We start from the raw sequence: 24,507 nt of genomic DNA on the forward strand, positions 1-24,507 counted from the left end.
TCCTTGGGCTATGGTTTTCTTTCTCGGGCTCTGGCTTGGTTCCTCGGGTCCTGGTTTTTTCCTCGGGCTCTATTTTTGTTCCTCGGGCTCTTGTTTTCTTCCTCGGGCTCTGGTTTTGTTCCTCGGGCTCTGGTTTTGTTCCTCAGGCTCTGGCTTGGTTCCTCGCGCCCTGGTTTTTTGCCTCGGGCTCTGGTTTTGTTCCTCGGGCTCTGGTTTTGTTCCTCGGTTTCTGGTTTGGTTCCTCGGGCCCTGGTTTTATTCCACGGGCTCTGGTTTTCTTCCTATGGCCCTCTTTTTGTTCTTCAGGTCCTCCTTTTTGTCCTTGGGTTCTGGTTTTGTTCCTCGGGCTCTGGTTTTCTTCCTCAGGATCTGGTTTTGTTCCTCGAGCTCTGGTTTTGTTCCTTGGGCACTGGTTTTGTTCCTCGGGCTCTCGTTTTCTTCCTCGGACTCTCGTTTTGTTCCTCGGGTTCTGGTTTTGTTCCTTGAGCTCTGTTTTTTTTCCTCGGGCTCTGGTTTTCTTCCTCAGGCTCTGGTTTTATTCCTCGGGCTCCGGATTTCTTCCTCGAGCTCTCGTTTTCTTCTTCACGCCCTGGATTTGTTCCTCGGGTTCTGTTTTTGTTCCTCGGGCTCTGGTTTTGTTCCTCGAGCTCTGGTTGTGTTCCTTGGGCTCTGGTTTTGTTCCTTGAGCTCTAGTTTTGTTCTTCGAGCTCTGGTTTTGTTCCTGGGGCTCTGGTTTTCTTTCACGGGCTCTGGTTTTGTTCCTCATGTTCTGGTTTTATTCCTCAGGCCCTGGTTTTATTCCTCGGGGTTTCGTTTTGTTCCTCGGGCTCTGCTTTATTTCCACGGGCTCTGGTTTTGTTCCTCGAGCTCTGGTTTTGTTCCTCGAGGGCTGGTTTTGTTCCTTGGGCTATGGTTTTCTTTCTCGGGCTCTGGCTTGGTTCCTCGGGTCCTGGTTTTTTCCTCGGGCTCTATTTTTGTTCCTCGGGCTCTTGTTTTCTTCCTCAGGCTCTGGTTTTGTTCCTCGGGCTCTGGTTTTGTTCCTCGGGCTCTGGCTTGGTTCCTCGGGCCCTGGTTTTTTGCCTCGGGCTCTGGTTTTGTTCCTCGGGCTCTGGTTTTGTTCCTCGGTTTCTGGTTTGGTTCCTCGGGCCCTGGTTTTATTCCACGGGCTCTGGTTTTCTTCCTATGGCCCTCTTTTTGTTCTTCAGGTCCTCCTTTTTGTCCTTGGGTTCTGGTTTTGTTCCTCGGGCTCTGTTTTTTTTCCTCGGGCTCTGGTTTTCTTCCTCAGGCTCTGGTTTTATTCCTCGGGCTCCGGATTTCTTCCTCGAGCTCTCGTTTTCTTCTTCACGCCCTGGATTTGTTCCTCGGGTTCTGTTTTTGTTCCTCGGGCTGTGGTTGTGTTCCTCGGGCTCTGGTTTTGTTCCTCGAGCTCTGGTTGTGTTCCTTGGGCTCTGGTTTTGTTCCTTGAGCTCTAGTTTTGTTCTTCGAGCTCTGGTTTTGTTCCTGGGGCTCTGGTTTTCTTTCACGGGCTCTGGTTTTGTTCCTCATGTTCTGGTTTTATTCCTCAGGCCCTGGTTTTATTCCTCGGGTTTTCGTTTTGTTCCTCGGGCTCTGCTTTATTTCCACGGGCTCTGGTTTTGTTCCTCGAGCTCTGGTTTTGTTCCTCGAGGGCTGGTTTTGTTCCTTGGGCTATGGTTTTCTTTCTTGGGCTCTGGCTTGGTTCCTCGGGTCCTGGTTTTTTCCTCGGGCTCTATTTTTGTTCCTCGGGCTCTTGTTTTCTTCCTCAGGCTCTGGTTTTGTTCCTCGGGCTCTGGTTTTGTTCCTCGGGCTCTGGCTTGGTTCCTCGGGCCCTGGTTTTTTGCCTCGGGCTCTGGTTTTGTTCCTCGGGCTCTGGTTTTGTTCCTCGGTTTCTGGTTTGGTTCCTCGGGCCCTGGTTTTATTCCACGGGCTCTGGTTTTCTTCCTATGGCCCTCGTGTTGTTCTTCAGGTCCTCCTTTTTGTCCTTGGGTTCTGGTTTTGTTCCTCGGGCTCTGGTTTTCTTCCTCAGGATCTGGTTTTGTTCCTCGAGCTCTGGTTTTGTTCCTTGGGCACTGGTTTTGTTCCTCGGGCTCTCGTTTTCTTCCTCGGACTCTCGTTTTGTTCCTCGGGTTCTGGTTTTGTTCCTTGAGCTCTGTTTTTTTTCCTCGGGCTCTGGTTTTCTTCCTCAGGCTCTGGTTTTATTCCTCGGGCTCCGGATTTCTTCCTCGAGCTCTCGTTTTCTTCTTCATGCCCTGGATTTGTTCCTCGGGTTCTGTTTTTGTTCCTCGGGCTGTGGTTGTGTTCCTCGGGCTCTGGTTTTGTTCCTCGAGCTCTGGTTGTGTTCCTTGGGCTCTGGTTTTGTTCCTTGAGCTCTAGTTTTGTTCTTCGAGCTCTGGTTTTGTTCCTGGGGCTCTGGTTTTCTTTCACGGGCTCTGGTTTTGTTCCTCATGTTCTGGTTTTATTCCTCAGGCCCTGGTTTTATTCCTCGGGGTTTCGTTTTGTTCCTCGGGCTCTGCTTTATTTCCACGGGCTCTGGTTTTGTTCCTCGAGCTCTGGTTTTGTTCCTCGAGGGCTGGTTTTGTTCCTTGGGCTATGGTTTTCTTTCTCGGGCTCTGGCTTGGTTCCTCGGGTCCTGGTTTTTTCCTCGGGCTCTATTTTTGTTCCTCGGGCTCTTGTTTTCTTCCTCAGGCTCTGGTTTTGTTCCTCGGGCTCTGGTTTTGTTCCTCGGGCTCTGGCTTGGTTCCTTGGGCCCTGGTTTTTTGCCTCGGGCTCTGGTTTTTATCCTCGGGCTCTGGTTTTGTTCCTCGGTTTCTGGTTTGGTTCCTCGGGCCCTGGTTTTATTCCACGGGCTCTGGTTTTCTTCCTATGGCCCTCTTTTTGTTCTTCAGGTCCTCCTTTTTGTCCTTGGGTTCTGGTTTTGTTCCTCGGGCTCTGGTTTTCTTCCTCAGGATCTGGTTTTGTTCCTCGAGCTCTGGTTTTGTTCCTTGGGCACTGGTTTTGTTCCTCGGGCTCTCGTTTTCTTCCTCGGACTCTCGTTTTGTTCCTCGGGTTCTGGTTTTGTTCCTTGAGCTCTGTTTTTTTTCCTCGGGCTCTGGTTTTCTTCCTCAGGCTCTGGTTTTATTCCTCGGGCTCCGGATTTCTTCCTCGAGCTCTCGTTTTCTTCTTCACGCCCTGGATTTGTTCCTCGGGTTCTATTTTTGTTCCTCGGGCTGTGGTTGTGTTCCTCGGGCTCTGGTTTTGTTCCTCGAGCTCTGGTTGTGTTCCTTGGGCTCTGGTTTTGTTCCTTGAGCTCTAGTTTTGTTCTTCGAGCTCTGGTTTTGTTCCTGGGGCTCTGGTTTTCTTTCACGGGCTCTGGTTTTGTTCCTCATGTTCTGGTTTTATTCCTCAGGCCCTGGTTTTATTCCTCAGGCTCTCGTTTTGTTCCTCGGGCTCTGCTTTATTTCCACGGGCTCTGGTTTTGTTCCTCGAGGGCTGGTTTTGTTCCTTGGGCTATGGTTTTCTTTCTCGGGCTCTGGCTTGGTTCCTCGGGTCCTGGTTTTTTCCTCGGGCTCTATTTTTGTTCCTCGGGCTCTTGTTTTCTTCCTCGGGCTCTGGTTTTGTTCCTCGGGCTCTGGTTTTGTTCCTCGGGCTCTGGCTTGGTTCCTTGGGCCCTGGTTTTTTGCCTCGGGCTCTGGTTTTGTTCCTCGGGCTCTGGTTTTGTTCCTCGGTTTCTGGTTTGGTTCCTCGGGCCCTGGTTTTATTCCACGGGCTCTGGTTTTCTTCCTATGGCCCTCTTTTTGTTCTTCAGGTCCTCCTTTTTGTCCTTGGGTTCTGGTTTTGTTCCTCGGGCTCTGGTTTTCTTCCTCAGGATCTGGTTTTGTTCCTCGAGCTCTGGTTTTGTTCCTTGGGCACTGGTTTTGTTCCTCGGGCTCTCGTTTTCTTCCTCGGACTCTCGTTTTGTTCCTCGGGTTCTGGTTTTGTTCCTTGAGCTCTGTTTTTTTTCCTCGGGCTCTGGTTTTCTTCCTCAGGCTCTGGTTTTGTTGCTCGGGCTCCGGATTTCTTCCTCGAGCTCTCGTTTTCTTCTTCACGCCCTGGATTTGTTCCTCGGGTTCTGTTTTTGTTCCTCGGGCTGTGGTTGTGTTCCTCGGGCTCTGGTTTTGTTCCTCGAGCTCTGGTTGTGTTCCTTGGGCTCTGGTTTTGTTCCTTGAGCTCTAGTTTTGTTCTTCGAGCTCTGGTTTTGTTCCTGGGGCTCTGGTTTTCTTTCACGGGCTCTGGTTTTGTTCCTCATGTTCTGGTTTTATTCCTCAGGCCCTGGTTTTATTCCTCAGGCTCTCGTTTTGTTCCTCGGGCTCTGCTTTATTTCCACGGGCTCTGGTTTTGTTCCTCGAGCTCTGGTTTTGTTCCTTGGGCTATGGTTTTCTTTCTCGGGCTCTGGCTTGGTTCCTCGGGTCCTGGTTTTTTCCTCGGGCTCTATTTTTGTTCCTCGGGCTCTTGTTTTCTTCCTCGGGCTCTGGTTTTGTTCCTCGGGCTCTGGTTTTGTTCCTCGGGCTCTGGCTTGGTTCCTTGGGCCCTGGTTTTTTGCCTCGGGCTCTGGTTTTTATCCTCGGGCTCTGGTTTTGTTCCTCGGTTTCTGGTTTGGTTCCTCGGGCCCTGGTTTTATTCCACGGGCTCTGGTTTTCTTCCTATGGCCCTCTTTTTGTTCTTCAGGTCCTCCTTTTTGTCCTTGGGTTCTGGTTTTGTTCCTCGGGCTCTGGTTTTCTTCCTCAGGATCTGGTTTTGTTCCTCGAGCTCTGGTTTTGTTCCTTGGGCACTGGTTTTGTTCCTCGGGCTCTCGTTTTCTTCCTCGGACTCTCGTTTTGTTCCTCGGGTTCTGGTTTTGTTCCTTGAGCTCTGTTTTTTTTCCTCGGGCTCTGGTTTTCTTCCTCAGGCTCTGGTTTTATTCCTCGGGCTCCGGATTTCTTCCTCGAGCTCTCGTTTTCTTCTTCACGCCCTGGATTTGTTCCTCGGGTTCTATTTTTGTTCCTCGGGCTGTGGTTGTGTTCCTCGGGCTCTGGTTTTGTTCCTCGAGCTCTGGTTGTGTTCCTTGGGCTCTGGTTTTGTTCCTTGAGCTCTAGTTTTGTTCTTCGAGCTCTGGTTTTGTTCCTGGGGCTCTGGTTTTCTTTCACGGGCTCTGGTTTTGTTCCTCATGTTCTGGTTTTATTCCTCAGGCCCTGGTTTTATTCCTCAGGCTCTCGTTTTGTTCCTCGGGCTCTGCTTTATTTCCACGGGCTCTGGTTTTGTTCCTCGAGGGCTGGTTTTGTTCCTTGGGCTATGGTTTTCTTTCTCGGGCTCTGGCTTGGTTCCTCGGGTCCTGGTTTTTTCCTCGGGCTCTATTTTTGTTCCTCGGGCTCTTGTTTTCTTCCTCGGGCTCTGGTTTTGTTCCTCGGGCTCTGGTTTTGTTCCTCGGGCTCTGGCTTGGTTCCTTGGGCCCTGGTTTTTTGCCTCGGGCTCTGGTTTTGTTCCTCGGGCTCTGGTTTTGTTCCTCGGTTTCTGGTTTGGTTCCTCGGGCCCTGGTTTTATTCCACGGGCTCTGGTTTTCTTCCTATGGCCCTCTTTTTGTTCTTCAGGTCCTCCTTTTTGTCCTTGGGTTCTGGTTTTGTTCCTCGGGCTCTGGTTTTCTTCCTCAGGATCTGGTTTTGTTCCTCGAGCTCTGGTTTTGTTCCTTGGGCACTGGTTTTGTTCCTCGGGCTCTCGTTTTCTTCCTCGGACTCTCGTTTTGTTCCTCGGGTTCTGGTTTTGTTCCTTGAGCTCTGTTTTTTTTCCTCGGGCTCTGGTTTTCTTCCTCAGGCTCTGGTTTTGTTGCTCGGGCTCCGGATTTCTTCCTCGAGCTCTCGTTTTCTTCTTCACGCCCTGGATTTGTTCCTCGGGTTCTGTTTTTGTTCCTCGGGCTGTGGTTGTGTTCCTCAGGCTCTGGTTTTGTTCCTCGAGCTCTGGTTGTGTTCCTTGGGCTCTGGTTTTGTTCCTTGAGCTCTAGTTTTGTTCTTCGAGCTCTGGTTTTGTTCCTGGGGCTCTGGTTTTCTTTCACGGGCTCTGGTTTTGTTCCTCATGTTCTGGTTTTATTCCTCAGGCCCTGGTTTTATTCCTCGGGCTCTCGTTTTGTTCCTCGGGCTCTGCTTTATTTCCACGGGCTCTGGTTTTGTTCCTCGAGCTCTGGTTTTGTTCCTCGAGGGCTGGTTTTGTTCCTTGGGCTATGGTTTTCTTTCTCGGGCTCTGGCTTGGTTCCTCGGGTCCTGGTTTTTTCCTCGGGCTCTATTTTTGTTCCTCGGGCTCTTGTTTTCTTCCTCAGGCTCTGGTTTTGTTCCTCGGGCTCTGGTTTTGTTCCTCGGGCTCTGGCTTGGTTCCTCGCGCCCTGGTTTTTTGCCTCGGGCTCTGGTTTTGTTCCTCGGGCTCTGGTTTTGTTCCTCGGTTTCTGGTTTGGTTCCTCGGGCCCTGGTTTTATTCCACGGGCTCTGGTTTTCTTCCTATGGCCCTCGTGTTGTTCTTCAGGTCCTCCTTTTTGTCCTTGGGTTCTGGTTTTGTTCCTCGGGCTCTGGTTTTCTTCCTCAGGATCTGGTTTTGTTCCTCGAGCTCTGGTTTTGTTCCTTGGGCACTGGTTTTGTTCCTCGGGCTCTCGTTTTCTTCCTCGGACTCTCGTTTTGTTCCTCGGGTTCTGGTTTTTTTCCTTGAGCTCTGTTTTTTTTCCTCGGGCTCTGGTTTTCTTCCTCAGGCTCTGGTTTTGTTGCTCGGGCTCCGGATTTCTTCCTCGAGCTCTCGTTTTCTTCTTCACGCCCTGGATTTGTTCCTCGGGTTCTGTTTTTGTTCCTCGGGCTGTGGTTGTGTTCCTCGGGCTCTGGTTTTGTTCCTCGAGCTCTGGTTGTGTTCCTTGGGCTCTGGTTTTGTTCCTTGAGCTCTAGTTTTGTTCTTCGAGCTCTGGTTTTGTTCCTGGGGCTCTGGTTTTCTTTCACGGGCTCTGGTTTTGTTCCTCATGTTCTGGTTTTATTCCTCAGGCCCTGGTTTTATTCCTCGGGCTCTCGTTTTGTTCCTCGGGCTCTGCTTTATTTCCACGGGCTCTGGTTTTGTTCCTCGAGCTCTGGTTTTGTTCCTCGAGGGCTGGTTTTGTTCCTTGGGCTATGGTTTTCTTTCTCGGGCTCTGGCTTGGTTCCTCGGGTCCTGGTTTTTTCCTCGGGCTCTATTTTTGTTCCTCGGGCTCTTGTTTTCTTCCTCAGGCTCTGGTTTTGTTCCTCGGGCTCTGGTTTTGTTCCTCGGGCTCTGGCTTGGTTCCTCGCGCCCTGGTTTTTTGCCTCGGGCTCTGGTTTTGTTCCTCGGGCTCTGGTTTTGTTCCTCGGTTTCTGGTTTGGTTCCTCGGGCCCTGGTTTTATTCCACGGGCTCTGGTTTTCTTCCTATGGCCCTCGTGTTGTTCTTCAGGTCCTCTTTTTTGTCCTTGGGTTCTGGTTTTGTTCCTCGGGCTCTGGTTTTCTTCCTCAGGATCTGGTTTTGTTCCTCGAGCTCTGGTTTTGTTCCTTGGGCACTGGTTTTGTTCCTCGGGCTCTCGTTTTCTTCCTCGGACTCTCGTTTTGTTCCTCGGGTTCTGGTTTTGTTCCTTGAGCTCTGTTTTTTTTCCTCGGGCTCTGGTTTTCTTCCTCAGGCTCTGGTTTTGTTGCTCGGGCTCCGGATTTCTTCCTCGAGCTCTCGTTTTCTTCTTCACGCCCTGGATTTGTTCCTCGGGTTCTGTTTTTGTTCCTCGGGCTGTGGTTGTGTTCCTCGGGCTCTGGTTTTGTTCCTCGAGCTCTGGTTGTGTTCCTTGGGCTCTGGTTTTGTTCCTTGAGCTCTAGTTTTGTTCTTCGAGCTCTGGTTTTGTTCCTGGGGCTCTGGTTTTCTTTCACGGGCTCTGGTTTTGTTCCTCATGTTCTGGTTTTATTCCTCAGGCCCTGGTTTTATTCCTCGGGCTCTCGTTTTGTTCCTCGGGCTCTGCTTTATTTCCACGGGCTCTGGTTTTGTTCCTCGAGGGCTGGTTTTGTTCCTTGGGCTATGGTTTTCTTTCTCGGGCTCTGGCTTGGTTCCTCGGGTCCTGGTTTTTTCCTCGGGCTCTATTTTTGTTCCTCGGGCTCTTGTTTTCTTCCTCGGGCTCTGGTTTTGTTCCTCGGGCTCTGGTTTTGTTCCTCGGGCTCTGGCTTGGTTCCTCGCGCCCTGGTTTTTTGCCTCGGGCTCTGGTTTTGTTCCTCGGGCTCTGGTTTTGTTCCTCGGTTTCTGGTTTGGTTCCTCGGGCCCTGGTTTTATTCCACGGGCTCTGGTTTTCTTCCTATGGCCCTCTTTTTGTTCTTCAGGTCCTCCTTTTTGTCCTTGGGTTCTGGTTTTGTTCCTCGGGCTCTGGTTTTCTTCCTCAGGATCTGGTTTTGTTCCTCGAGCTCTGGTTTTGTTCCTTGGGCACTGGTTTTGTTCCTCGGGCTCTCGTTTTCTTCCTCGGACTCTCGTTTTGTTCCTCGGGTTCTGGTTTTGTTCCTTGAGCTCTGTTTTTTTTCCTCGGGCTCTGGTTTTCTTCCTCAGGCTCTGGTTTTATTCCTCGGGCTCCGGATTTCTTCCTCGAGCTCTCGTTTTCTTCTTCACGCCCTGGATTTGTTCCTCGGGTTCTGTTTTTGTTCCTCGGGCTGTGGTTGTGTTCCTCGGGCTCTGGTTTTGTTCCTCGAGCTCTGGTTGTGTTCCTTGGGCTCTGGTTTTGTTCCTTGAGCTCTAGTTTTGTTCTTCGAGCTCTGGTTTTGTTCCTGGGGCTCTGGTTTTCTTTCACGGGCTCTGGTTTTGTTCCTCATGTTCTGGTTTTATTCCTCAGGCCCTGGTTTTATTCCTCGGGCTCTCGTTTTGTTCCTCGGGCTCTGCTTTATTTCCACGGGCTCTGGTTTTGTTCCTCGAGCTCTGGTTTTGTTCCTCGAGGGCTGGTTTTGTTCCTTGGGCTATGGTTTTCTTTCTCGGGCTCTGGCTTGGTTCCTCGGGTCCTGGTTTTTTCCTCGGGCTCTATTTTTGTTCCTCGGGCTCTTGTTTTCTTCCTCAGGCTCTGGTTTTGTTCCTCGGGCTCTGGTTTTGTTCCTCGGGCTCTGGCTTGGTTCCTCGCGCCCTGGTTTTTTGCCTCGGGCTCTGGTTTTGTTCCTCGGGCTCTGGTTTTGTTCCTCGGTTTCTGGCTTGGTTCCTCGGGCCCTGGTTTTATTCCACGGGCTCTGGTTTTCTTCCTATGGCCCTCGTGTTGTTCTTCAGGTCCTCCTTTTTGTCCTTGGGTTCTGGTTTTGTTCCTCGGGCTCTGGTTTTCTTCCTCAGGATCTGGTTTTGTTCCTCGAGCTCTGGTTTTGTTCCTTGGGCACTGGTTTTGTTCCTCGGGCTCTCGTTTTCTTCCTCGGACTCTCGTTTTGTTCCTCGGGTTCTAGTTTTGTTCCTTGAGCTCTGTTTTTTTTCCTCGGGCTCTGGTTTTCTTCCTCAGGCTCTGGTTTTGTTGCTCGGGCTCCGGATTTCTTCCTCGAGCTCTCGTTTTCTTCTTCACGCCCTGGATTTGTTCCTCGGGTTCTGTTTTTGTTCCTCGGGCTGTGGTTGTGTTCCTCGGGCTCTGGTTTTGTTCCTCGAGCTCTGGTTGTGTTCCTTGGGCTCTGGTTTTGTTCCTTGAGCTCTAGTTTTGTTCTTCGAGCTCTGGTTTTGTTCCTGGGGCTCTGGTTTTCTTTCACGGGCTCTGGTTTTGTTCCTCATGTTCTGGTTTTATTCCTCAGGCCCTGGTTTTATTCCTCAGGCTCTCGTTTTGTTCCTCGGGCTCTGCTTTATTTCCACGGGCTCTGGTTTTGTTCCTCGAGCTCTGGTTTTGTTCCTCGAGCTCTGGTTTTGTTCCTTGGGCTATGGTTTTCTTTCTCGGGCTCTGGCTTGGTTCCTCGGGTCCTGGTTTTTTCCTCGGGCTCTATTTTTGTTCCTCGGGCTCTTGTTTTCTTCCTCGGGCTCTCTTTTGTTCCTCGGGCTCTGGTTTTGTTCCTCGGGCTCTGGCTTGGTTCCTTGGGCCCTGGTTTTTCGCCTCGGGCTCTGGTTTTGTTCCTCGGGCTCTGGTTTTGTTCCTCGGTTTCTGGTTTGGTTCCTCGGGCCCTGGTTTTATTCCACGGGCTCTGGTTTTCTTCCTATGGCCCTCTTTTTGTTCTTCAGGTCCTCCTTTTTGTCCTTGGGTTCTGGTTTTGTTCCTCGGGCTCTGGTTTTCTTCCTCAGGATCTGGTTTTGTTCCTCGAGCTCTGGTTTTGTTCCTTGGGCACTGGTTTTGTTCCTCGGGCTCTCGTTTTCTTCCTCGGACTCTCGTTTTGTTCCTCGGGTTCTGGTTTTGTTCCTTGAGCTCTGTTTTTTTTCCTCGGGCTCTGGTTTTCTTCCTCAGGCTCTGGTTTTATTCCTCGGGCTCCGGATTTCTTCCTCGAGCTCTCGTTTTCTTCTTCACGCCCTGGATTTGTTCCTCGGGTTCTGTTTTTGTTCCTCGGGCTGTGGTTGTGTTCCTCGGGCTCTGGTTTTGTTCCTCGAGCTCTGGTTGTGTTCCTTGGGCTCTGGTTTTGTTCCTTGAGCTCTAGTTTTGTTCTTCGAGCTCTGGTTTTGTTCCTGGGGCTCTGGTTTTCTTTCACGGGCTCTGGTTTTGTTCCTCATGTTCTGGTTTTATTCCTCAGGCCCTGGTTTTATTCCTCAGGCTCTCGTTTTGTTCCTCGGGCTCTGCTTTATTTCCACGGGCTCTGGTTTTGTTCCTCGAGGGCTGGTTTTGTTCCTTGGGCTATGGTTTTCTTTCTCGGGCTCTGGCTTGGTTCCTCGGGTCCTGGTTTTTTCCTCGGGCTCTATTTTTGTTCCTCGGGCTCTTGTTTTCTTCCTCGGGCTCTGGTTTTGTTCCTCGGGCTCTGGTTTTGTTCCTCGGGCTCTGGCTTGGTTCCTCGCGCCCTGGTTTTTTGCCTCGGGCTCTGGTTTTGTTCCTCGGGCTCTGGTTTTGTTCCTCGGTTTCTGGTTTGGTTCCTCGGGCCCTGGTTTTATTCCACGGGCTCTGGTTTTCTTCCTATGGCCCTCTTTTTGTTCTTCAGGTCCTCCTTTTTGTCCTTGGGTTCTGGTTTTGTTCCTCGGGCTCTGGTTTTCTTCCTCAGGATCTGGTTTTGTTCCTCGAGCTCTGGTTTTGTTCCTTGGGCACTGGTTTTGTTCCTCGGGCTCTCGTTTTCTTCCTCGGACTCTCGTTTTGTTCCTCGGGTTCTGGTTTTGTTCCTTGAGCTCTGTTTTTTTTCCTCGGGCTCTGGTTTTCTTCCTCAGGCTCTGGTTTTATTCCTCGGGCTCCGGATTTCTTCCTCGAGCTCTCGTTTTCTTCTTCACGCCCTGGATTTGTTCCTCGGGTTCTGTTTTTGTTCCTCGGGCTGTGGTTGTGTTCCTCGGGCTCTGGTTTTGTTCCTCGAGCTCTGGTTGTGTTCCTTGGGCTCTGGTTTTGTTCCTTGAGCTCTAGTTTTGTTCTTCGAGCTCTGGTTTTGTTCCTGGGGCTCTGGTTTTCTTTCACGGGCTCTGGTTTTGTTCCTCATGTTCTGGTTTTATTCCTCAGGCCCTGGTTTTATTCCTCGGGGTTTCGTTTTGTTCCTCGGGCTCTGCTTTATTTCCACGGGCTCTGGTTTTGTTCCTCGAGCTCTGGTTTTGTTCCTCGAGGGCTGGTTTTGTTCCTTGGGCTATGGTTTTCTTTCTCGGGCTCTGGCTTGGTTCCTCGGGTCCTGGTTTTTTCCTCGGGCTCTATTTTTGTTCCTCGGGCTCTTGTTTTCTTCCTCAGGCTCTGGTTTTGTTCCTCGGGCTCTGGTTTTGTTCCTCGGGCTCTGGCTTGGTTCCTCGGGCCCTGGTTTTTTGCCTCGGGCTCTGGTTTTGTTCCTCGGGCTCTGGTTTTGTTCCTCGGTTTCTGGTTTGGTTCCTCGGGCCCTGGTTTTATTCCACGGGCTCTGGTTTTCTTCCTATGGCCCTCGTGTTGTTCTTCAGGTCCTCTTTTTTGTCCTTGGGTTCTGGTTTTGTTCCTCGGGCTCTGGTTTTCTTCCTCAGGATCTGGTTTTGTTCCTCGAGCTCTGGTTTTGTTCCTTGGGCACTGGTTTTGTTCCTCGGGCTCTCGTTTTCTTCCTCGGACTCTCGTTTTGTTCCTCGGGTTCTAGTTTTGTTCCTTGAGCTCTGTTTTTTTTCCTCGGGCTCTGGTTTTCTTCCTCAGGCTCTGGTTTTGTTGCTCGGGCTCCGGATTTCTTCCTCGAGCTCTCGTTTTCTTCTTCACGCCCTGGATTTGTTCCTCGGGTTCTGTTTTTTTTCCTCGGGCTGTGGTTGTGTTCCTCGGGCTCTGGTTTTGTTCCTCGAGCTCTGGTTGTGTTCCTTGGGCTCTGGTTTTGTTCCTTGAGCTCTAGTTTTGTTCTTCGAGCTCTGGTTTTGTTCCTGGGGCTCTGGTTTTCTTTCACGGGCTCTGGTTTTGTTCCTCATGTTCTGGTTTTATTCCTCAGGCCCTGGTTTTATTCCTCAGGCTCTCGTTTTGTTCCTCGGGCTCTGCTTTATTTCCACGGGCTCTGGTTTTGTTCCTCGAGCTCTGGTTTTGTTCCTTGGGCTATGGTTTTCTTTCTCGGGCTCTGGCTTGGTTCCTCGGGTCCTGGTTTTTTCCTCGGGCTCTATTTTTGTTCCTCGGGCTCTTGTTTTCTTCCTCGGGCTCTGGTTTTGTTCCTCGGGCTTTGGTTTTGTTCCTCGGGCTCTGGCTTGGTTCCTTGGGCCCTGGTTTTTTGCCTCGGGCTCTGGTTTTTATCCTCGGGCTCTGGTTTTGTTCCTCGGTTTCTGGTTTGGTTCCTCGGGCCCTGGTTTTATTCCACGGGCTCTGGTTTTCTTCCTATGGCCCTCTTTTTGTTCTTCAGGTCCTCCTTTTTGTCCTTGGGTTCTGGTTTTGTTCCTCGGGCTCTGGTTTTCTTCCTCAGGATCTGGTTTTGTTCCTCGAGCTCTGGTTTTGTTCCTTGGGCACTGGTTTTGTTCCTCGGGCTCTCGTTTTCTTCCTCGGACTCTCGTTTTGTTCCTCGGGTTCTGGTTTTGTTCCTTGAGCTCTGTTTTTTTTCCTCGGGCTCTGGTTTTCTTCCTCAGGCTCTGGTTTTGTTGCTCGGGCTCCGGATTTCTTCCTCGAGCTCTCGTTTTCTTCTTCACGCCCTGGATTTGTTCCTCGGGTTCTGTTTTTGTTCCTCGGGCTGTGGTTGTGTTCCTCGGGCTCTGGTTTTGTTCCTCGAGCTCTGGTTGTGTTCCTTGGGCTCTGGTTTTGTTCCTTGAGCTCTAGTTTTGTTCTTCGAGCTCTGGTTTTGTTCCTGGGGCTCTGGTTTTCTTTCACGGGCTCTGGTTTTGTTCCTCATGTTCTGGTTTTATTCCTCAGGCCCTGGTTTTATTCCTCAGGCTCTCGTTTTGTTCCTCGGGCTCTGCTTTATTTCCACGGGCTCTGGTTTTGTTCCTCGAGGGCTGGTTTTGTTCCTTGGGCTATGGTTTTCTTTCTCGGGCTCTGGCTTGGTTCCTCGGGTCCTGGTTTTTTCCTCGGGCTCTATTTTTGTTCCTCGGGCTCTTGTTTTCTTCCTCAGGCTCTGGTTTTGTTCCTCGGGCTCTGGTTTTGTTCCTCGGGCTCTGGCTTGGTTCCTCGGGCCCTGGTTTTTTGCCTCGGGCTCTGGTTTTGTTCCTCGGGCTCTGGTTTTGTTCCTCGGTTTCTGGTTTGGTTCCTCGGGCCCTGGTTTTATTCCACGGGCTCTGGTTTTCTTCCTATGGCCCTCTTTTTGTTCTTCAGGTCCTCCTTTTTGTCCTTGGGTTCTGGTTTTGTTCCTCGGGCTCTGGTTTTCTTCCTCAGGATCTGGTTTTGTTCCTCGAGCTCTGGTTTTGTTCCTTGGGCACTGGTTTTGTTCCTCGGGCTCTCGTTTTCTTCCTCGGACTCTCGTTTTGTTCCTCGGGTTCTGGTTTTGTTCCTTGAGCTCTGTTTTTTTTCCTCGGGCTCTGGTTTTCTTCCTCAGGCTCTGGTTTTATTCCTCGGGCTCCGGATTTCTTCCTCGAGCTCTCGTTTTCTTCTTCACGCCCTGGATTTGTTCCTCGGGTTCTGTTTTTGTTCCTCGGGCTGTGGTTGTGTTCCTCGGGCTCTGGTTTTGTTCCTCGAGCTCTGGTTGTGTTCCTTGGGCTCTGGTTTTGTTCCTTGAGCTCTAGTTTTGTTCTTCGAGCTCTGGTTTTGTTCCTGGGGCTCTGGTTTTCTTTCACGGGCTCTGGTTTTGTTCCTCATGTTCTGGTTTTATTCCTCAGGCCCTGGTTTTATTCCTCGGGGTTTCGTTTTGTTCCTCGGGCTCTGCTTTATTTCCACGGGCTGTGGTTTTGTTCCTCGAGCTCTGGTTTTGTTCCTCGAGGGCTGGTTTTGTTCCTTGGGCTATGGTTTTCTTTCTCGGGCTCTGGCTTGGTTCCTCGGGTCCTGGTTTTTTCCTCGGGCTCTATTTTTGTTCCTCGGGCTCTTGTTTTCTTCCTCAGGCTCTGGTTTTGTTCCTCGGGCTCTGGTTTTGTTCCTCGGGCTCTGGCTTGGTTCCTCGGGCCCTGGTTTTTTGCCTCGGGCTCTGGTTTTGTTCCTCGGGCTCTGGTTTTGTTCCTCGGTTTCTGGCTTGGTTCCTCGGGCCCTGGTTTTATTCCACGGGCTCTGGTTTTCTTCCTATGGCCCTCGTGTTGTTCTTCAGGTCCTCTTTTTTGTCCTTGGGTTCTGGTTTTGTTCCTCGGGCTCTGGTTTTCTTCCTCAGGATCTGGTTTTGTTCCTCGAGCTCTGGTTTTGTTCCTTGGGCACTGGTTTTGTTCCTCGGGCTCTCGTTTTCTTCCTCGGACTCTCGTTTTGTTCCTCGGGTTCTAGTTTTGTTCCTTGAGCTCTGTTTTTTTTCCTCGGGCTCTGGTTTTCTTCCTCAGGCTCTGGTTTTGTTGCTCGGGCTCCGGATTTCTTCCTCGAGCTCTCGTTTTCTTCTTCACGCCCTGGATTTGTTCCTCGGGTTCTGTTTTTGTTCCTCGGGCTGTGGTTGTGTTCCTCGGGCTCTGGTTTTGTTCCTCGAGCTCTGGTTGTGTTCCTTGGGCTCTGGTTTTGTTCCTTGAGCTCTAGTTTTGTTCTTCGAGCTCTGGTTTTGTTCCTGGGGCTCTGGTTTTCTTTCACGGGCTCTGGTTTTGTTCCTCATGTTCTGGTTTTATTCCTCAGGCCCTGGTTTTATTCCTCAGGCTCTCGTTTTGTTCCTCGGGCTCTGCTTTATTTCCACGGGCTCTGGTTTTGTTCCTCGAGGGCTGGTTTTGTTCCTTGGGCTATGGTTTTCTTTCTCGGGCTCTGGCTTGGTTCCTCGGGTCCTGGTTTTTTCCTCGGGCTCTATTTTTGTTCCTCGGGCTCTTGTTTTCTTCCTCGGGCTCTGGTTTTGTTCCTCGGGCTCTGGTTTTGTTCCTCGGGCTCTGGCTTGGTTCCTCGCGCCCTGGTTTTTTGCCTCGGGCTCTGGTTTTTATCCTCGGGCTCTGGTTTTGTTCCTCGGTTTCTGGTTTGGTTCCTCGGGCCCTGGTTTTATTCCACGGGCTCTGGTTTTCTTCCTATGGCCCTCTTTTTGTTCTTCAGGTCCTCCTTTTTGTCCTTGGGTTCTGGTTTTGTTCCTCGGGCTCTGGTTTTCTTCCTCAGGATCTGGTTTTGTTCCTCGAGCTCTGGTTTTGTTCCTTGGGCACTGGTTTTGTTCCTCGGGCTCTCGTTTTCTTCCTCGGACTCTCGTTTTGTTCCTCGGGTTCTGGTTTTGTTCCTTGAGCTCTGTTTTTTTTCCTCGGGCTCTGGTTTTCTTCCTCAGGCTCTGGTTTTATTCCTCGGGCTCCGGATTTCTTCCTCGAGCTCTCGTTTTCTTCTTCACGCCCTGGATTTGTTCCTCGGGTTCTGTTTTTGTTCCTCGGGCTGTGGTTGTGTTCCTCGGGCTCTGGTTTTGTTCCTCGAGCTCTGGTTGTGTTCCTTGGGCTCTGGTTTTGTTCCTTGAGCTCTAGTTTTGTTCTTCGAGCTCTGGTTTTGTTCCTGGGGCTCTGGTTTTCTTTCACGGGCTCTGGTTTTGTTCCTCATGTTCTGGTTTTATTCCTCAGGCCCTGGTTTTATTCCTCAGGCTCTCGTTTTGTTCCTCGGGCTCTGCTTTATTTCCACGGGCTCTGGTTTTGTTCCTCGAGGGCTGGTTTTGTTCCTTGGGCTATGGTTTTCTTTCTTGGGCTCTGGCTTGGTTCCTCGGGTCCTGGTTTTTTCCTCGGGCTCTATTTTTGTTCCTCGGGCTCTTGTTTTCTTCCTCAGGCTCTGGTTTTGTTCCTCGGGCTCTGGTTTTGTTCCTCGGGCTCTGGCTTGGTTCCTCGCGCCCTGGTTTTTTGCCTCGGGCTCTGGTTTTGTTCCTCGGGCTCTGGTTTTGTTCCTCGGTTTCTGGTTTGGTTCCTCGGGCCCTGGTTTTATTCCACGGGCTCTGGTTTTCTTCCTATGGCCCTCGTGTTGTTCTTCAGGTCCTCTTTTTTGTCCTTGGGTTCTGGTTTTGTTCCTCGGGCTCTGGTTTTCTTCCTCAGGATCTGGTTTTGTTCCTCGAGCTCTGGTTTTGTTCCTTGGGCACTGGTTTTGTTCCTCGGGCTCTCGTTTTCTTCCTCGGACTCTCGTTTTGTTCCTCGGGTTCTGGTTTTGTTCCTTGAGCTCTGTTTTTTTTCCTCGGGCTCTGGTTTTCTTCCTCAGGCTCTGGTTTTATTCCTCGGGCTCCGGATTTCTTCCTCGAGCTCTCGTTTTCTTCTTCACGCCCTGGATTTGTTCCTCGGGTTCTGTTTTTGTTCCTCGGGCTGTGGTTGTGTTCCTCGGGCTCTGGTTTTGTTCCTCGAGCTCTGGTTGTGTTCCTTGGGCTCTGGTTTTGTTCCTTGAGCTCTAGTTTTGTTCTTCGAGCTCTGGTTTTGTTCCTGGGGCTCTGGTTTTCTTTCACGGGCTCTGGTTTTGTTCCTCATGTTCTGGTTTTATTCCTCAGGCCCTGGTTTTATTCCTCGGGGTTTCGTTTTGTTCCTCGGGCTCTGCTTTATTTCCACGGGCTCTGGTTTTGTTCCTCGAGCTCTGGTTTTGTTCCTCGAGGGCTGGTTTTGTTCCTTGGGCTATGGTTTTCTTTCTCGGGCTCTGGCTTGGTTCCTCGGGTCCTGGTTTTTTCCTCGGGCTCTATTTTTGTTCCTCGGGCTCTTGTTTTCTTCCTCAGGCTCTGGTTTTGTTCCTCGGGCTCTGGTTTTGTTCCTCGGGCTCTGGCTTGGTTCCTCGCGCCCTGGTTTTTTGCCTCGGGCTCTGGTTTTGTTCCTCGGGCTCTGGTTTTGTTCCTCGGTTTCTGGCTTGGTTCCTCGGGCCCTGGTTTTATTCCACGGGCTCTGGTTTTCTTCCTATGGCCCTCGTGTTGTTCTTCAGGTCCTCTTTTTTGTCCTTCGGTTCTGGTTTTGTTCCTCGGGCTCTGGTTTTCTTCCTCAGGATCTGGTTTTGTTCCTCGAGCTCTGGTTTTGTTCCTTGGGCACTGGTTTTGTTCCTCGGGCTCTCGTTTTCTTCCTCGGACTCTCGTTTTGTTCCTCGGGTTCTAGTTTTGTTCCTTGATCTCTGTTTTTTTTCCTCGGGCTCTGGTTTTCTTCCTCAGGCTCTGGTTTTGTTGCTCGGGCTCCGGATTTCTTCCTCGAGCTCTCGTTTTCTTCTTCACGCCCTGGATTTGTTCCTCGGGTTCTGTTTTTGTTCCTCGGGCTGTGGTTGTGTTCCTCGGGCTCTGGTTTTGTTCCTCGAGCTCTGGTTGTGTTCCTTGGGCTCTGGTTTTGTTCCTTGAGCTCTAGTTTTGTTCTTCGAGCTCTGGTTTTGTTCCTGGGGCTCTGGTTTTCTTTCACGGGCTCTGGTTTTGTTCCTCATGTTCTGGTTTTATTCCTCAGGCCCTGGTTTTATTCCTCAGGCTCTCGTTTTGTTCCTCGGGCTCTGCTTTATTTCCACGGGCTCTGGTTTTGTTCCTCGAGGGCTGGTTTTGTTCCTTGGGCTATGGTTTTCTTTCTCGGGCTCTGGCTTGGTTCCTCGGGTCCTGGTTTTTTCCTCGGGCTCTATTTTTGTTCCTCGGGCTCTTGTTTTCTTCCTCGGGCTCTGGTTTTGTTCCTCGGGCTCTGGTTTTGTTCCTCGGGCTCTGGCTTGGTTCCTCGGGCCCTGGTTTTTTGCCTCGGGCTCTGGTTTTGTTCCTCGGGCTCTGGTTTTGTTCCTCGGTTTCTGGTTTGGTTCCTCGGGCCCTGGTTTTATTCCACGGGCTCTGGTTTTCTTCCTATGGCCCTCTTTTTGTTCTTCAGGTCCTCCTTTTTGTCCTTGGGTTCTGGTTTTGTTCCTCGGGCTCTGGTTTTCTTCCTCAGGATCTGGTTTTGTTCCTCGAGCTCTGGTTTTGTTCCTTGGGCACTGGTTTTGTTCCTCGGGCTCTCGTTTTCTTCCTCGGACTCTCGTTTTGTTCCTCGGGTTCTGGTTTTGTTCCTTGAGCTCTGTTTTTTTTCCTCGGGCTCTGGTTTTCTTCCTCAGGCTCTGGTTTTATTCCTCGGGCTCCGGATTTCTTCCTCGAGCTCTCGTTTTCTTCTTCACGCCCTGGATTTGTTCCTCGGGTTCTGTTTTTGTTCCTCGGGCTGTGGTTGTGTTCCTCGGGCTCTGGTTTTGTTCCTCGAGCTCTGGTTGTGTTCCTTGGGCTCTGGTTTTGTTCCTTGAGCTCTAGTTTTGTTCTTCGAGCTCTGGTTTTGTTCCTGGGGCTCTGGTTTTCTTTCACGGGCTCTGGTTTTGTTCCTCATGTTCTGGTTTTATTCCTCAGGCCCTGGTTTTATTCCTCGGGGTTTCGTTTTGTTCCTCGGGCTCTGCTTTATTTCCACGGGCTCTGGTTTTGTTCCTCGAGCTCTGGTTTTGTTCCTCGAGGGCTGGTTTTGTTCCTTGGGCTATGGTTTTCTTTCTCGGGCTCTGGCTTGGTTCCTCGGGTCCTGGTTTTTTCCTCGGGCTCTATTTTTGTTCCTCGGGCTCTTGTTTTCTTCCTCAGGCTCTGGTTTTGTTCCTCGGGCTCTGGTTTTGTTCCTCGGGCTCTGGCTTGGTTCCTCGGGCCCTGGTTTTTTGCCTCGGGCTCTGGTTTTGTTCCTCGGGCTCTGGTTTTGTTCCTCGGTTTCTGGTTTGGTTCCTCGGGCCCTGGTTTTATTCCACGGGCTCTGGTTTTCTTCCTATGGCCCTCGTGTTGTTCTTCAGGTCCTCTTTTTTGTCCTTGGGTTCTGGTTTTGTTCCTCGGGCTCTGGTTTTCTTCCTCAGGATCTGGTTTTGTTCCTCGAGCTCTGGTTTTGTTCCTTGGGCACTGGTTTTGTTCCTCGGGCTCTCGTTTTCTTCCTCGGACTCTCGTTTTGTTCCTCGGGTTCTAGTTTTGTTCCTTGAGCTCTGTTTTTTTTCCTCGGGCTCTGGTTTTCTTCCTCAGGCTCTGGTTTTATTCCTCGGGCTCCGGATTTCCTCCTCGAGCTCTCGTTTTCTTCTTCACGCCCTGGATTTGTTCCTCGGGTTCTGTTTTTGTTCCTCGGGCTGTGGTTGTGTTCCTCGGGCTCTGGTTTTGTTCCTCGAGCTCTGGTTGTGTTCCTTGGGCTCTGGTTTTGTTCCTTGAGCTCTAGTTTTGTTCTTCGAGCTCTGGTTTTGTTCCTGGGGCTCTGGTTTTCTTTCACGGGCTCTGGTTTTGTTCCTCATGTTCTGGTTTTATTCCTCAGGCCCTGGTTTTATTCCTCAGGCTCTCGTTTTGTTCCTCGGGCTCTGCTTTATTTCCACGGGCTCTGGTTTTGTTCCTCGAGGGCTGGTTTTGTTCCTTGGGCTATGGTTTTCTTTCTCGGGCTCTGGCTTGGTTCCTCGGGTCCTGGTTTTTTCCTCGGGCTCTATTTTTGTTCCTCGGGCTCTTGTTTTCTTCCTCGGGCTCTGGTTTTGTTCCTCGGGCTCTGGTTTTGTTCCTCGGGCTCTGGCTTGGTTCCTTGGGCCCTGGTTTTTTGCCTCGGGCTCTGGTTTTTATCCTCGGGCTCTGGTTTTGTTCCTCGGTTTCTGGTTTGGTTCCTCGGGCCCTGGTTTTATTCCACGGGCTCTGGTTTTCTTCCTATGGCCCTCTTTTTGTTCTTCAGGTCCTCCTTTTTGTCCTTGGGTTCTGGTTTTGTTCCTCGGGCTCTGGTTTTCTTCCTCAGGATCTGGTTTTGTTCCTCGAGCTCTGGTTTTGTTCCTTGGGCACTGGTTTTGTTCCTCGGGCTCTCGTTTTCTTCCTCGGACTCTCGTTTTGTGCCTCGGGTTCTGTTTTTTTTCCTCGAGCTCTGTTTTTTTTCCTCAGGCTCTGGTTTTATTCCTCGGGCTCCGGATTTCTTCCTCGAGCTCTCGTTTTCTTCTTCACGCCCTGGATTTGTTCCTCGGGTTCTGTTTTTGTTCCTCGGGCTGTGGTTGTGTTCCTCGGGCTCTGGTTTTGTTCCTCGAGCTCTGGTTGTGTTCCTTGGGCTCTGGTTTTGTTCCTTGAGCTCTAGTTTTGTTCTTCGAGCTCTGGTTTTGTTCCTGGGGCTCTGGTTTTCTTTCACGGGCTCTGGTTTTGTTCCTCATGTTCTGGTTTTATTCCTCAGGCCCTGGTTTTATTCCTCGGGGTTTCGTTTTGTTCCTCGGGCTCTGCTTTATTTCCACGGGCTCTGGTTTTGTTCCTCGAGGGCTGGTTTTGTTCCTTGGGCTATGGTTTTCTTTCTCGGGCTCTGGCTTGGTTCCTCGGGTCCTGGTTTTTTCCTCGGGCTCTATTTTTGTTCCTCGGGCTCTTGTTTTCTTCCTCAGGCTCTGGTTTTGTTCCTCGGGCTCTGGTTTTGTTCCTCGGGCTCTGGCTTGGTTCCTCGGGCCCTGGTTTTTTGCCTCGGGCTCTGGTTTTGTTCCTCGGGCTCTGGTTTTGTTCCTCGGTTTCTGGTTTGGTTCCTCGGGCCCTGGTTTTATTCCACGGGCTCTGGTTTTCTTCCTATGGCCCTCTTTTTGTTCTTCAGGTCCTCCTTTTTGTCCTTGGGTTCTGGTTTTGTTCCTTGGGCTCTGGTTTTCTTCCTCAGGATCTGGTTTTGTTCCTCGAGCTCTGGTTTTGTTCCTTGGGCACTGGTTTTGTTCCTCGGGCTCTCGTTTTCTTCCTCGGACTCTCGATTTGTTCCTCGGGTTCTGGTTTTTTTCCTTGAGCTCTGTTTTTTTTCCTCGGGCTCTGGTTTTCTTCCTCAGGCTCTGGTTTTGTTGCTCGGGCTCTGGATTTCTTCCTCGAGCTCTCGTTTTCTTCTTCACGCCCTGGATTTGTTCCTCGGGTTCTGTTTTTGTTCCTCGGGCTGTGGTTGTGTTCCTCGGGCTCTGGTTTTGTTCCTCGAGCTCTGGTTGTGTTCCTTGGGCTCTGGTTTTCTTTCACGGGCTCTGGTTTTGTTCCTCATGTTCTGGTTTTATTCCTCAGGCCCTGGTTTGATTCCTCGGGGTTTCATTTTGTTCCTCGGGCTCTGCTTTATTTCCACGGGCTCTGGTTTTGTTCCTCAAGCTCTGGTTTTGTTCCTCGAGGGCTGGTTTTGTTCCTTGGGCTATGGTTTTCTTTCTCGGGCTCTGGCTTGGTTCCTCGGGTCCTGGTTTTTTCCTCGGGCTCTATTTTTGTTCCTCGGGCTCTTGTTTTCTTCCTCAGGCTCTGGTTTTGTTCCTCGGGCTCTGGTTTTGTTCCTCGGGCTCTGGCTTGGTTCCTCGGGCCCTGGTTTTTTGCCTCGGGCTCTGGTTTTGTTCCTCGGGCTCTGGTTTTGTTCCTCGGTTTCTGGTTTGGTTCCTCGGGCCCTGGTTTTATTCCACGGGCTCTGGTTTTCTTCCTATGGCCCTCGTGTTGTTCTTCAGGTCCTCCTTTTTGTCCTTGGGTTCTGGTTTTGTTCCTCGGGCTCTGGTTTTCTTCCTCAGGATCTGGTTTTGTTCCTCGAGCTCTGGTTTTGTTCCTTGGGCACTGGTTTTGTTCCTCGGGCTCTCGTTTTCTTCCTCGGACTCTCGTTTTGTTCCTCGGGTTCTGGTTTTGTTCCTTGAGCTCTGGTTTTCTTCTTTGGGCTCTGGTTTTCTTCCTCAGGCTCTGGTTTTGTTGCTCGGGCTCTGGATTTCTTCCTCGAGCTCTCGTTTTTTTCTTCAGGCCCTAGATTTGTTCCTCGGGCCCTGGTTGTGTTCCTTGGGCTCTGGTTTTGTTTCTCGTGCTCTGGTTTTGTTCCTTTGGCACTGGTTTTGTTCCTCGGGCTCTCGTTTTCTTCCTCGGACTCTCGTTTTGTTCCTCGGGTTCTGTTTTTTTAACTTGAGCTCTGTTTTTTTTCCTCGGGCTCTGGTTTTCTTCCTCAGGCTCTGGTTTTATTCCTCAGGCTCCGGATTTCTTCCTCGAGCTCTCGTTTTCTTCTTCACGCCCTGGATTTGTTCCTCGGGTTCTGTTTTTGTTCCTCGGGCTGTGGTTGTGTTCCTCGGGCTCTGGTTTTGTTCCTCGAGCTCTGGTTGTGTTCCTTGGGCACTGGTTTTGTTCCTCGGGCTCTCGTTTTCTTCCTCGGACTCTCGTTTTGTTCCTCGGGTTCTGGTTTTTTTCCTTGAGCTCTGTTTTTTTTCCTCGGGCTCTGGTTTTCTTCCTCAGGCTCTGGTTTTGTTGCTCGGGCTCCGGATTTCTTCCTCGAGCTCTCGTTTTCTTCTTCACGCCCTGGATTTGTTCCTCGGGTTCTGTTTTTGTTCCTCGGGCTGTGGTTGTGTTCCTCGGGCTCTGGTTTTGTTCCTCGAGCTCTGGTTGTGTTCCTTGGGCTCTGGTTTTGTTCCTTGAGCTCTAGTTTTGTTCTTCGAGCTCTGGTTTTGTTCCTGGGGCTCTGGTTTTCTTTCACGGGCTCTGGTTTTGTTCCTCATGTTCTGGTTTTATTCCTCAGGCCCTGGTTTTATTCCTCGGGGTTTCGTTTTGTTCCTCGGGCTCTGCTTTATTTCCACGGGCTCTGGTTTTGTTCCTCGAGCTCTGGTTTTGTTCCTCGAGGGCTGGTTTTGTTCCTTGGGCTATGGTTTTCTTTCTCGGGCTCTAGCTTGGTTCCTCGGGTCCTGGTTTTTTCCTCGGGCTCTATTTTTGTTCCTCGGGCTCTTGTTTTCTTCCTCAGGCTCTGGTTTTGTTCCTCGGGCTCTGGTTTTGTTCCTTGGGCTCTGGCTTGGTTCCTCGGGCCCTGGTTTTTTGCCTCGGGCTCTGGTTTTGTTCCTCGAGCTCTGGTTTTGTTCCTCGAGGGCTGGTTTTGTTCCTTGGGCTATGGTTTTCTTTCTCGGGCTCTGGCTTGGTTCCTCGGGTCCTGGTTTTTTCCTCGGGCTCTATTTTTGTTCCTCGGGCTCTTGTTTTCTTCCTCAGGCTCTGGTTTTGTTCCTCGGGCTCTGGTTTTGTTCCTCGGGCTCTGGCTTGGTTCCTCGGGCCCTGGTTTTTTGCCTCGGCCTCTGGTTTTGTTCCTCGGGCTCTGGTTTTGTTCCTCGGTTTCTGGTTTAGTTCCTCGGGCCCTGGTTTTATTCCACGGGCTCTGGTTTTCTTCCTATGGCCCTCGTGTTGTTCTTCAGGTCCTCCTTTTTGTCCTTGGGTTCTGGTTTTGTTCCTCGGGCTCTGGTTTTCTTCCTCAGGATCTGGTTTTGTTCCTCGAGCTCTGGTTTTGTTCCTTGGGCACTGGTTTTGTTCCTCGGGCTCTCGTTTTCTTCCTCGGCCTCTCGTTTTGTTCCTCGGGTTCTGGTTTTGTTCCTTGAGCTCTGTTTTTTTTCCTCGGGCTCTGGTTTTCTTCCTCAGGCTCTGGTTTTGTTGCTCGGGCTCCGGATTTCTTCCTCGAGCTCTCGTTTTCTTCTTCACACCCTGGATTTGTTCCTCGGGTTCTGTTTTTGTTCCTCGGGCTGTGGTTGTGTTCCTCGGGCTCTGGTTTGGTTCCTCGAGCTCTGGTTGTGTTCCTTGGGCTCTGGTTTTGTTCCTTGAGCTCTAGTTTTGTTCTTCGAGCTCTGGTTTTGTTCCTGGGGCTCTGGTTTTCTTTCACGGGCTCTGGTTTTGTTCCTCATGTTCTGGTTTTATTCCTCAGGCCCTGGTTTTATTCCTCAGGCTCTCGTTTTGTTCCTCGGGCTCTGCTTTATTTCCACGGGCTCTGGTTTTGTTCCTCGAGGGCTGGTTTTGTTCCTTGGGCTATGGTTTTCTTTCTCGGGCTCTGGCTTGGTTCCTCGGGTCCTGGTTTTTTCCTCGGGCTCTATTTTTGTTCCTCGGGCTCTTGTTTTCTTCCTCGGGCTCTGGTTTTGTTCCTCGGGCTCTGGTTTTGTTCCTCGGGCTCTGGCTTGGTTCCTTGGGCCCTGGTTTTTTGCCTCGGGCTCTGGTTTTTATCCTCGGGCTCTGGTTTTGTTCCTCGGTTTCTGGTTTGGTTCCTCGGGCCCTGGTTTTATTCCACGGGCTCTGGTTTTCTTCCTATGGCCCTCTTTTTGTTCTTCAGGTCCTCCTTTTTGTCCTTGGGTTCTGGTT

Source organism: Calonectris borealis, unplaced genomic scaffold, assembly GCF_964195595.1.
Source record: "Calonectris borealis unplaced genomic scaffold, bCalBor7.hap1.2 HAP1_SCAFFOLD_33, whole genome shotgun sequence".
Taxonomy (NCBI): Eukaryota; Metazoa; Chordata; class Aves; order Procellariiformes; family Procellariidae; genus Calonectris; species Calonectris borealis.